General features: G+C 33.6%; 1 long non-coding RNA gene across 1 annotated transcript; it reads right to left on the bottom strand.

The window, feature by feature from the left end:
• Window positions 1–2,352: 2,352 nt before the first annotated feature.
• Window positions 2,353–3,911, bottom strand: LOC134690535 (uncharacterized). The gene is made up of 4 exons (XR_010101961.1): window positions 3,851–3,911; window positions 3,156–3,375; window positions 2,716–2,866; window positions 2,353–2,551 (listed from the first exon to the last, which is right to left on the bottom strand). It is a non-coding gene; the product is annotated as an uncharacterized LOC134690535 (long non-coding RNA).
• Window positions 3,912–13,310: the final 9,399 nt, after the last annotated feature.

The following is a 13,310-nucleotide window of genomic DNA, read 5'->3' as shown; positions in this document are numbered from 1 at the left end:
ACTGAAAGCTCTCATGCTATACCTAGGCAAAAGAAACGGCACAAAGACACGGTTGTTCCTGATTGGCGTTTCTAAAGAGGAAAAATTGAAGCAACTTAAGGATTACAATAGCAAAGGCACGATAACAAAAGGTCCAACAAGACAGAGAAAGAAATGCATTTCCTCTTTACAGGAACTTTGTGCAAAAGAATTGATGAAAAAGAACTATCCGAAGGAAGCCATTGCTGCTTCATATGCTGGGTATCTTTACGACATTAGATTTCAAGAATGGGTTAAAAGTAGTATTGTATCCGATCCTTTAGATATAGAAAATATTGGAAAAATATCCCCGTACTACCATCCCGAATTTTCTATAAGGAGGAATCAAATAGAAATCAAAGTCATTGATGGAACACACATTCGTAACAATATAAGGGCAGCTCTATGTAAAGACAAAATAACTGGAATAAGAAAGGATGCATGGTCAAAAGTAGCATGTAGAAAGGAATCCAATTTAAATATGTCTCTTCTAGAAATACAAGCGGACGGAAAAGTTCTAGATCAGCAAAATGAAGCATATACAAGATCCTTTTTTACAACAGATGTGCAAATGATAATGCTTGATTTTAAGGATGAAAATGGTGATGAAATGTACAAAGAAGAAGCGGTGTTTTGTCAGCTTATTAGAAACTGGATCCGTGCAGAAGATGAACAAGGGTTATCATCTGAAGACAGACTAAGATACTCCATTTCACTTAAAGACTGGTTGCTGAAAGATGTCAACTTCAACACGTTTCCACCAAAAACGCAGTACATTAAAGGTATACCACGAGTTACATACGAGTCAATAATCTGCAGCATTGATGCTCATATCTACCTATACAAGTTAACACTAAGTAGGACCTACAATTGGAGGGCAATATCTAGCTTAGTTGCAGAAACTTTCATGTCAGATATAGACTACATGGATAACTGGGCGCGGAATGGAGTACTCACAGCACATGGAGCTTTAATGCATATGAAAACAGTGTGTGCACTTCATACAGTACAGCATGACCCAGACAGGTAAAATTCACTTTCATTTTAATTATTTGTACCGTAGATCTGAAAAATAAATCGGTATACGAAACATATACATTGTTGCAAAATCAGTGAATAGTAAAACACATGTTGGGAAATGTTAAAAAAGGTACCAGCACGTACATCACCGAACGAAATACAAATCCACACTTGACAGGCTCGATGTTGTTTTGAACAATCAGAACTGAAAAGACAGCAATACATTATGCTAAACATAAAGAGTAAAATATCCCTAATAACATTATGAATGCACTTATTCATGTGATGGATTGATTCTATCTAAACAACGACATTGTGTATATTACTAAATTAAAATGTTTCAGTAACTTCACCATCCAAACTTAAGTTTATGATTTATATGTTTAATTGATGTATATGCAATTGGCATATTTAAACACCATAATTATGCTGTTCAGTTCACTTTTAGGTCATTCCATATGAGAATTGCAGCAGCGCCAGTCTATAGACCAACAGTTATTGAGCAAGGAATATATGATACGACTCTTCAAGAGCCATCAACTGAAATAATATCCAAAATTGTCCCAAGGTATGTTTATATGAGCTATTAAAACAAATAAAGAAATGGTGATAACCACTTGGTGGCTTCTTAAAAAAATAATTATGGTTTTTTACTTTCTATTTTGTTTGTGGAATTTAAGCTTGTTTTAGGCACACGTTCTGTTTTAACGCCGAGCATACTAGAATTTAGTAAATTATATGTAATTTACTACTGGAAAATATTTCGAGCTTTGATTGATTCTAATATCATGTTGGAATAAATGTAGTGGGTTTATAAATTTGGAAGAACTGAATGAGGAAACTCGTCACAATCTAACTGTATAAGAAAAACCTGATACTTTTTTTTTAAAATATTTTGCTTTCTTTTTAGGGACCATTTTTTCGATAGATCCTCTTCTATGAAACAGAAAGTTACATTCAAGGGAGCAAAGATATCCAAACTTGATGATCCAGGACGTGGAGTACAACCAGTTAGGCATCATTACAAAGTAGATGAATCAAAACTTCTTCCCTCTAAAAGACAAGGGATAAATTTGAATGTAAGTTTTTTTTAGAAATTGTCTATTCTGCAAGTTTAAATTTTCCTTTATTACTTACATGCAACATAAATTAACATAACAATCCTCTTTATTTTTAAGAAGGAAAACTATATGCATATCAAAATTATATTGTAAATACTTAACATTGATCAGAAATATAACAAGTAAATATTAAACATGTTAAATATATAATAACAAACATGTCATTTAGCGAAATTAAGCTGCATTAACTATATCATCTGTCTTCTTTCCAGGACATCGACCATTAGCTGTATGTCGGTTGTAGCTTGACTGCCACTTAAAGATTTCGCCACAACTGTCACATTGGAAGACAGGCTTTTGGTGTGCAGATTTGCAATGTACCTTGAGATATTGCTTGGATTGAAACTCTTTATTACAAACACTGCATACGAACTGTTTGATCTCTTGAATACCTAAAAAATATGATACATGTTTTTGTACTTATCATTGTGTGATATATATCTCTGTTTTATAATATTATGTATAATATGTTTTGGAATACAATACATAGTTTTTTTTAATAGTTTTGTCATCACTGTTGACAAGAGTTAATGTAGTTTACACATTTTTCACTCACCTTTACATTTAACATAATGTCTTTTTAAGCTTCTCTGGTGCTTCATTGGTTTTCAACAACGATCACATTTAAACTTTCTTTCCTCCGAGTGGCATGCCATATGTGCGTGTAGATGGATTTTCTGTCCAAATATCTTGTCACACAGTGGACACTACAAATAAAATTACATAATTTTGATTGATCTTTCACTTGATACTTTGAATACTGCAAATATGAAAATAAATATATAGAATGGAAATTTTGTAAAACTGAAGAGTACATTTTTTGGATAATAGTCACTCAATGCAATTAACCCCAGTTAATTCGTCCGAAATGTATTCCTTATGTTACTATCAGCTATTTGGTCTGTGATATACTAGTATATATTAGATAATATGCGTCAAACTGCAAACTGTGTGTTTTATATGTCTACATTCCAGATTTCAACTATTACAACATACCATATTGTGTCCCCTCTCAACTTTATGCAGGTGTTCTCTCCTTTTGTTTTGCCAAAGACCAGTATTAGTTGTAAATTCCGCTCCACAGTTATTCTTCTCACATGTATACAACTTATAAGGAGGATTTGGATGGTTATCTGCCGGTTCATGTGTCTTATTGTGTCTTGTTAAATTCCATTTTCTTTTGAAGCTTTTACCACATATATCACAAATATGCATTCTTTAATAAAAAAAAAACATGGAAAATTCCTTATAATCATATATCAAAATTACAAATTCAGTCATAATAGATCAACGTTAAATCCACGGATGGTATTTTCATCTTGTGAGCAGATATTTATTGGTTGTACATATTGCTTTTTGTTTTTAAAGTCATTATTTAAAGTCAAAAGTGTGATCTAATCACTTCAAGTTGCTACTTGATATTAATTTACAATAATCTATGGTAATATGTTGCCATTGATGCATCTGATATTACATGCATTGTATCATCACATTAAGTTTACACACGTTTTCATAAAGTACTGATAAATCGATTGGTAGTTTCTTTGTAGTGATCATACATCGCGGAAAACTCAAACTAAACATTTAATATTATAAGACCATGTGTCACATATGCATAGTTTAGTTTTCACTTTTGATTTTTTTTTTATCAAATGAACTGAAATAGGTTTATAATGCAAATAAAGACAAACCTTTTAACATCAACCTTTCTCTACACCACCTTGAAGGTCACTCGATAGAAAAACAAGCACGTTTGCGGACTGCGAGTCGGTTAAATGACTTACGATATCATATGAATACATCATTACTCGAACAATAAAATTAATATTATGCAATTGTGATTTACAGGAATATAAAATTGTCTTTTTGGTACGCATTAAACCAGCACCCAACACAAATATAGAAAAAAATTACTAATGTCATTGTTTTGTTTTGAACCACGTCTTACCAATCAACGATTAAATAACAACGGTCATTCCGTACTTGGTACCGACATTTCCTCAGGCGGCAGAAAATGCGAATGACTCGGTACAAAGGAAAATACATACCGGAAATAAACTCCTCATAGATACCAGAATGGAAATTTGATATTTACGCCTTATTATAACGTCAGACACGCGTTTCGTCTACTAAAAAATCATCAGTGACGCTCGAAAAAAAAATGTTTGAAAAGAGGCCAAAACGAAGTTGAAAAGCATTGAGGAAATACACTAATACCGGCGTCACACTTCAGCGTATGGCTCCGGCGTGTTTAAATTCATTTACGCTGTCAATACGCTAGTAATTTTTGATGCATTCAACCTGTCAATTATGTTTGTAACGTGTGATAAACGAGCTTTAAGCTTGTATTGGGCTACTAGAAGCGTACCTAAGGCTAAGCGTTTATCCGGCGTTCAAGAAACGTATGTTGGCGTATGTTGTATGCTTTTTATGCTGCATAAAAATTTCCTCGGGTTGTAGCGTTCATCAAGCGTATTTACTTTCCTTTGGTGGCTAGGGTATAGGGGAGGGTTGATATCTCATAAACATGTTTATCCCCTCCGCCCGCAATTTTATGCCTGTCCCTAGTCAGGAGCCTCTGGCCGTTGTTAGTCTTATATGATTTTTAATTTTAGTTTCTTGTGTATAAATCGGAGTTTATTATGACGTCCATTATCACTGTACTAGTATACATATTTTTAAGGGGTCAGCTGAAGGAAACCTACGGGTGCGGGCGTTTCTCTCAACATTGACGACCCATTGGTGGTCTTTGTCCGTTGTCTGTTCTATGGTCGGGTTGTTGTCGCTTTGACACATTCCCCATTTCCTTTCTCAATTTTACCTTTTCTTTCGACGTACTTCAAACTAATGCAACGCGCTTTTAACGACTGCTACGCGTTCTTAAGGCGTGCAACTAACGTATACCGACTTTGTCAGTTTTCTCTGTATGTTTGTTGCACGCCGGTCTATCCGCCAATGTGCGACGCCGGCATAAGGTAATATATTCCTGAGGTAGAAAAGCCTTAGTATTTCAAAGAAAACGCATGAAATTTAACCAGCTGCATTGCAACACAAGACAGATTCATAGATGTTACAGATTTTGAACAGACAAAAAAATATGGCTGATTGATAACTTGGCGTAAATAATAAATTCATGCAAATTCGAGCGGCCAATCATTCCATATAACGCTAATTTGAAGTGACACACCCTTTTAATGAAATGCAGAGAAAAAAATTTAAAATAGAAGTGCTCTTTCTATAAGGATACTGTTGCACCGTATTTTAATTTTTTCGTCACAAGTACATCTATTTTTTTTCAATGTGAAAATATAAACTCAAGGTAGTAAGACTATTGCCGTGGCTAAATAACTCTTAACTGACACGATTTAAATTTTCCAACCCATTAACAGACTGTAGTCCCCTAATATGCATTAAAATGTGGTATAACTCAACTTATACAACAATTATGAAATATTTATCAACGGCAATTGACTTTTTAGAACCAAAGTACTACTTTGTGTCCTTTAAATCATATCTAAAAATGGTTTATGGCCTTTTATCTAAAATATTGCTATGCGTACAAGCATAAAAACCACATACTTGCGCGACGCCTTTTCGTTTTACTTAAAATTGCGCAGGCTATGCATTTTTTTTAATGGTGCAAAATGTCCTATGATAGATATCATTTTGTCAGACACTTTTCTTTTTTTGATGTGATTCTCATAACATGCCAAAAAATCTGTATATTTAACAGAGTTTAACGTTAAATTGTGAGTTTTACTCTTAACAGACTTTAGCCAGCCCGATTAACAGACCCACCGCCGATATAGCCGCATACTCAATATAGATTAACTGATCCATCTCTCGGTTAGCCGAGTGTCGGCCGTGATTATATGCAGTAATTCTAACGAAACAGGCTCCTTTATATTCGTAGGAGTAGGCAAGCTACGCCTCACATCTTCTAGTAGGTTAATTACTAAAGACGAATTCGTCGGTAAACATGATGATCCAATAAGAAAATATATCCACTGTAAAGAGTAAAACGGTTGTTCAACTGGACTAACAGTAGTTTTCGAATGTGTCAATACAGCTAAATATAAACCAACGTAAAAAGCTTTTGCTGGTACAGTATAACCATTTTCAATTCTGTTTGATGCAGCCCAATTATTCCAGCGTAAAATACTCAGATAATATCCTTTATAGTAGAAACTGCTAAGATTCCTACATTAGTTCTGAGAGAAATTTAACTTTGCTAACTAGTGAAGCAGGTTAATTCTGCAATTCTTCCGGTGAGTGCCTGCAAAAATATATTTGTAATTAAAAAATGAAACGTAACTAATAAAAGCAATCTAAAGTTATAACTATCAGCTAAGTACTATGCATCTAATTATCCACAAAATTCATATGAAATCTCAAATCAAAAACTGAGATTCAAATCTAGTAAAGCTAGTAATCTATACCAAGAGATCAAGAGAGATCTATCATATACATGCAAGAGATCAAGAGAGATCTATCATATACATGCTCACATCAAAGTGATCTATAATACATGCTCACATCAAAGTGAGCTATGACTGGATGAAAAATCCATCATTAATGCTATAAAATATGCAAATGTTAAATCAACATTTCCAAATATGGTCTTTTTACTCTACCAGCTATATAAGCATGTCTGTAAGTAGAAAGATCCATAAAATTTGTCACTTCAGAAAAGAAACCATCACCATATAGAAAAACCATCACCATATAGAAAAAGCTTTAGCCAAAAAACCAGCAGAGAGCCAGTATAAAGTAAAAGTTTAATTTTCACTGTCGAAAATACATTAATTCTTGTGGGAACAAAGAAATAGGTGAAACGAACAACCCGTTAATCCCTCGCCAATCAACCGTGAAAGCGTCAATACCTGACGAATTCACATTCCAAAATCTGGAATAAAAAACTATCAATTTAAAAATTGTCACCAGAAGTAAACTAGTCAACCTCATGAGGTCCCCTAAGGGATTCAACTATCTGAAATACAAATTCAGAATTAGCCTGTAGCCAATCATGTTAATCAACAATCCGACTAAGATAATCTGCTTTCTTATCCTCAGTACGTAGGCTCACTGCCATGTCAATATAAACATTGTGCATTATATATGTGCTAAAATGTATAAAATCAACTTTTGCAATACTGATGTCGTGCTCCTTTTACTAACAACATTTTAATTGTGGTTACTAGTAATCTTATATTGTTGCAAGCTAAAAAGTTTATCAACGACAAAAATACATTTTTCACTACTGCGAACTCCTTCCATTTGGAACTTGTAGAAACCACATATCGTGAACAAAATTGCATGGGTTTTCACTGTACGCTATAGTCTGCCAAGAACTTCAGATTTATAAGGTTTAATATTGGCTTCATGTGCATTTAAAACCTTAAATCTTTTTATTAATAAGACCAATACTGTCTACAGATAAATGTATATTACTGCTCCGGTATGAATGAACACTATTTAGATCATTAGACAAATGTTTTGTCAATAAATATACCATATTGCCTATAACTTGAGAAATAGATATATTAAGCTGTCCTGGCTACCAAAGAAGCTATATCTCCCTAACAAATACTTTCCGTTTTATTCAAACACAAATCAATGTATGAAATGATATTCATTATCTTGTGTATACAATTGTCAGGAATAGTAAAAACTCCTTTATCTAAGCCCCTGAAATTAAGGTTTTAATAGTAGTCCACAGACGTCTCAGTCTTTGGTATAAAACCGCTACTTGTTGTATTACATAATTCCTCATCGTCATGTGCACCGAATGCATCGTCTAAGTACATAACAAATCTGCTTATTTTCTTCTCTCCATTTTAATGAGATATTCTAGTAATACTATAACAAGCAGAAACACCGTTAAAGTCCCATACAAATCATAGATATTTAGCATGAGGTGGAAACATATAAACTAATGTGTAACGTACTTAAACGTATATGAATTGGTATAAATGTAATGTTTTGCAATACGCATATCTTCAAAGTTTACACTTGTCTTCCGCAAATACCTGTCATATTCTGTCTCAAATCTGCTTTTAAACGTGTTGTTTAACTGAACAGAAACAGTTAACAGATTCACAACAAAGTGAATACTTGACATCTCTACAATTAAATCATAGCTAATAAATTAGTAATCGCTGATTTAACAAAAGAGGTATCTTAAAAATAATAAATTATTTGACAAACAATAATCGATATTGTATTTGAATAGAAAGGTAATATACAACCATCTCTTATAGTATCTATAATTAATATAGGCGTATCAATATCCATTTACAATTGAATGTTTCTGCTAAGTCTATCCTTAACAATAATATCAGGTTGACCTACTTGATATTCAATAAAATCATTGGTCAAATTATAACCAATACAATTATCTATTATAGCTAAAATTTATAGATAATTTAAATACTCATCTTTCAAAATTTCACTGAGGTCAGGTTTGGTGGGTGATTTACTACTGTTGACATACGGACTGCTGGACCTGAAGTGTGTGTAGGACCCGCAAGAGTAGTATGTTTCCTTTTTCTTTCCTCTTCACCTGGTACTCCATCAACTGATTAGCACACTGTAACTTATCCAAGTCCACCAAATTTCTCTCTACCACCAATAATTGCCGACTCAATACCTCTACTTTGTTGATTTAAAGCAGTTAAAACAGTTCCAATGAAATATCGGGTTCACCTTCATAATCCAAGACTAAATTCGAACGTACTAATCGACTAACTCAGCAATAGTCAGTACGAAAAGTCATCATTTATATAGATATATATACAACTCGTCTAAACATCAACCAAATTAGATCTGTAAATTTGCTTCCGCAAATTCTTGTTCTTCCCTCGCCGGGATACGAACCTATGCTACTGAGATATCGTGACACCAAATCGCCTGCACTATAGCCTTCCCGCTATGTTTAACATGCACACGTATAAAAATTGCGGTTTTTATCCAACGCAATCATAGGTTTGAACGTAGTTTTCAATTTAGACTCGTTTATATTTTTTGTTTGGGCTTTGTATCATATTTCCCCTCCGGTTTATATGATCCGTTCATCCTATATTGACTCTTTAAATTCAAGAGTTTATCTAAAAAATGAGGGTACTTTTTCTAAAAATGAGGATACTCTTTATATGGCCTTCCAAATACCGTTTCGATCCCTAACATCACTGAAGAGACATCTATTGTCGAAATCCGGATCTGGTGTACTAAAATATATTGACACCGTATGTTTGTGGCATAACATCGCGGCCACAAGTTTAAAAAGTTTTTCTGTTTAGTATTAAATTTATTTAGATCCATTTTGTTACATCTTGTGATCAATTTTATTTGGCAATCGCCAATGGCAGTCAGCAGGGTTAAAGAACATCAGTTGTTCGACCTGTTAGTCAAATGCGTTTTGTTTAAATACACTTTTTCACTTTTTTGGTCTTTTGGAAAATGTTGTTTGTGCTGTTTTTAGACCCTTCTACAACGAAATTTGTTTAACATGCACACGTATAAAAATTGCGGTTTTTATCCAACGCAATCATAGGTTTGAACGTAGTTTTCAATTTAGACTCGTTTATATTTTTTGTTTGGGCTTTGTATCATATTTCCCCTCCGGTTTATATGATCCGTTCATCCTATATTGACTCTTTAAATTCAAGAGTTTATCTAAAAAATGAGGGTACTTTTTCTAAAAATGAGGATACTCTTTATATGGCCTTCCAAATACCGTTTCGATCCCTAACATCACTGAAGAGACATCTATTGTCGAAATCCGGATCTGGTGTACTAAAATATATTGACACCGTATGTTTGTGGCATAACATCGCGGCCACAAGTTTAAAAAGTTTTTCTGTTTAGTATTAAATTTATTTAGATCCATTTTGTTACATCTTGTGATCAATTTTATTTGGCAATCGCCAATGGCAGTCAGCAGGGTTAAAGAACATCAGTTGTTCGACCTGTTAGTCAAATGCGTTTTGTTTAAATACACTTTTTCACTTTTTTGGTCTTTTGGAAAATGTTGTTTGTGCTGTTTTTAGACCCTTCTACAACGAAATTTGTTTAACATGCACACGTATAAAAATTGCGGTTTTTATCCAACGCAATCATAGGTTTGAACGTAGTTTTCAATTTAGACTCGTTTATATTTTTTGTTTGGGCTTTGTATCATATTTCCCCTCCGGTTTATATGATCCGTTCATCCTATATTGACTCTTTAAATTCAAGAGTTTATCTAAAAAATGAGGGTACTTTTTCTAAAAATGAGGATACTCTTTATATGGCCTTCCAAATACCGTTTCGATCCCTAACATCACTGAAGAGACATCTATTGTCGAAATCCGGATCTGGTGTACTAAAATATATTGACACCGTATGTTTGTGGCATAACATCGCGGCCACAAGTTTAAAAAGTTTTTCTGTTTAGTATTAAATTTATTTAGATCCATTTTGTTACATCTTGTGATCAATTTTATTTGGCAATCGCCAATGGCAGTCAGCAGGGTTAAAGAACATCAGTTGTTCGACCTGTTAGTCAAATGCGTTTTGTTTAAATACACTTTTTCACTTTTTTGGTCTTTTGGAAAATGTTGTTTGTGCTGTTTTTAGACCCTTCTACAACGAAATTTGTTTAACATGCACACGTATAAAAATTGCGGTTTTTATCCAACGCAATCATAGGTTTGAACGTAGTTTTCAATTTAGACTCGTTTATATTTTTTGTTTGGGCTTTGTATCATATTTCCCCTCCGGTTTATATGATCCGTTCATCCTATATTGACTCTTTAAATTCAAGAGTTTATCTAAAAAATGAGGGTACTTTTTCTAAAAATGAGGATACTCTTTATATGGCCTTCCAAATACCGTTTCGATCCCTAACATCACTGAAGAGACATCTATTGTCGAAATCCGGATCTGGTGTACTAAAATATATTGACACCGTATGTTTGTGGCATAACATCGCGGCCACAAGTTTAAAAAGTTTTTCTGTTTAGTATTAAATTTATTTAGATCCATTTTGTTACATCTTGTGATCAATTTTATTTGGCAATCGCCAATGGCAGTCAGCAGGGTTAAAGAACATCAGTTGTTCGACCTGTTAGTCAAATGCGTTTTGTTTAAATACACTTTTTCACTTTTTTGGTCTTTTGGAAAATGTTGTTTGTGCTGTTTTTAGACCCTTCTACAACGAAATTTGTTTAACATGCACACGTATAAAAATTGCGGTTTTTATCCAACGCAATCATAGGTTTGAACGTAGTTTTCAATTTAGACTCGTTTATATTTTTTGTTTGGGCTTTGTATCATATTTCCCCTCCGGTTTATATGATCCGTTCATCCTATATTGACTCTTTAAATTCAAGAGTTTATCTAAAAAATGAGGGTACTTTTTCTAAAAATGAGGATACTCTTTATATGGCCTTCCAAATACCGTTTCGATCCCTAACATCACTGAAGAGACATCTATTGTCGAAATCCGGATCTGGTGTACTAAAATATATTGACACCGTATGTTTGTGGCATAACATCGCGGCCACAAGTTTAAAAAGTTTTTCTGTTTAGTATTAAATTTATTTAGATCCATTTTGTTACATCTTGTGATCAATTTTATTTGGCAATCGCCAATGGCAGTCAGCAGGGTTAAAGAACATCAGTTGTTCGACCTGTTAGTCAAATGCGTTTTGTTTAAATACACTTTTTCACTTTTTTGGTCTTTTGGAAAATGTTGTTTGTGCTGTTTTTAGACCCTTCTACAACGAAATTTGTTTAACATGCACACGTATAAAAATTGCGGTTTTTATCCAACGCAATCATAGGTTTGAACGTAGTTTTCAATTTAGACTCGTTTATATTTTTTGTTTGGGCTTTGTATCATATTTCCCCTCCGGTTTATATGATCCGTTCATCCTATATTGACTCTTTAAATTCAAGAGTTTATCTAAAAAATGAGGGTACTTTTTCTAAAAATGAGGATACTCTTTATATGGCCTTCCAAATACCGTTTCGATCCCTAACATCACTGAAGAGACATCTATTGTCGAAATCCGGATCTGGTGTACTAAAATATATTGACACCGTATGTTTGTGGCATAACATCGCGGCCACAAGTTTAAAAAGTTTTTCTGTTTAGTATTAAATTTATTTAGATCCATTTTGTTACATCTTGTGATCAATTTTATTTGGCAATCGCCAATGGCAGTCAGCAGGGTTAAAGAACATCAGTTGTTCGACCTGTTAGTCAAATGCGTTTTGTTTAAATACACTTTTTCACTTTTTTGGTCTTTTGGAAAATGTTGTTTGTGCTGTTTTTAGACCCTTCTACAACGAAATTTGTTTAACATGCACACGTATAAAAATTGCGGTTTTTATCCAACGCAATCATAGGTTTGAACGTAGTTTTCAATTTAGACTCGTTTATATTTTTTGTTTGGGCTTTGTATCATATTTCCCCTCCGGTTTATATGATCCGTTCATCCTATATTGACTCTTTAAATTCAAGAGTTTATCTAAAAAATGAGGGTACTTTTTCTAAAAATGAGGATACTCTTTATATGGCCTTCCAAATACCGTTTCGATCCCTAACATCACTGAAGAGACATCTATTGTCGAAATCCGGATCTGGTGTACTAAAATATATTGACACCGTATGTTTGTGGCATAACATCGCGGCCACAAGTTTAAAAAGTTTTTCTGTTTAGTATTAAATTTATTTAGATCCATTTTGTTACATCTTGTGATCAATTTTATTTGGCAATCGCCAATGGCAGTCAGCAGGGTTAAAGAACATCAGTTGTTCGACCTGTTAGTCAAATGCGTTTTGTTTAAATACACTTTTTCACTTTTTTGGTCTTTTGGAAAATGTTGTTTGTGCTGTTTTTAGACCCTTCTACAACGAAATTTGTTTAACATGCACACGTATAAAAATTGCGGTTTTTATCCAACGCAATCATAGGTTTGAACGTAGTTTTCAATTTAGACTCGTTTATATTTTTTGTTTGGGCTTTGTATCATATTTCCCCTCCGGTTTATATGATCCGTTCATCCTATATTGACTCTTTAAATTCAAGAGTTTATCTAAAAAATGAGGGTACTTTTTCTAAAAATGAGGATACTCTTTATATGGCCTTCCAAATACCGTTTCGA

This window comes from Mytilus trossulus, chromosome 11, assembly GCF_036588685.1.
Source record: "Mytilus trossulus isolate FHL-02 chromosome 11, PNRI_Mtr1.1.1.hap1, whole genome shotgun sequence".
Classification (NCBI taxonomy): domain Eukaryota; kingdom Metazoa; phylum Mollusca; class Bivalvia; order Mytilida; family Mytilidae; genus Mytilus; species Mytilus trossulus.
Note: the sequence above shows the minus strand (reverse complement) of the source record. Positions and strands in the feature narration are given on the sequence as shown.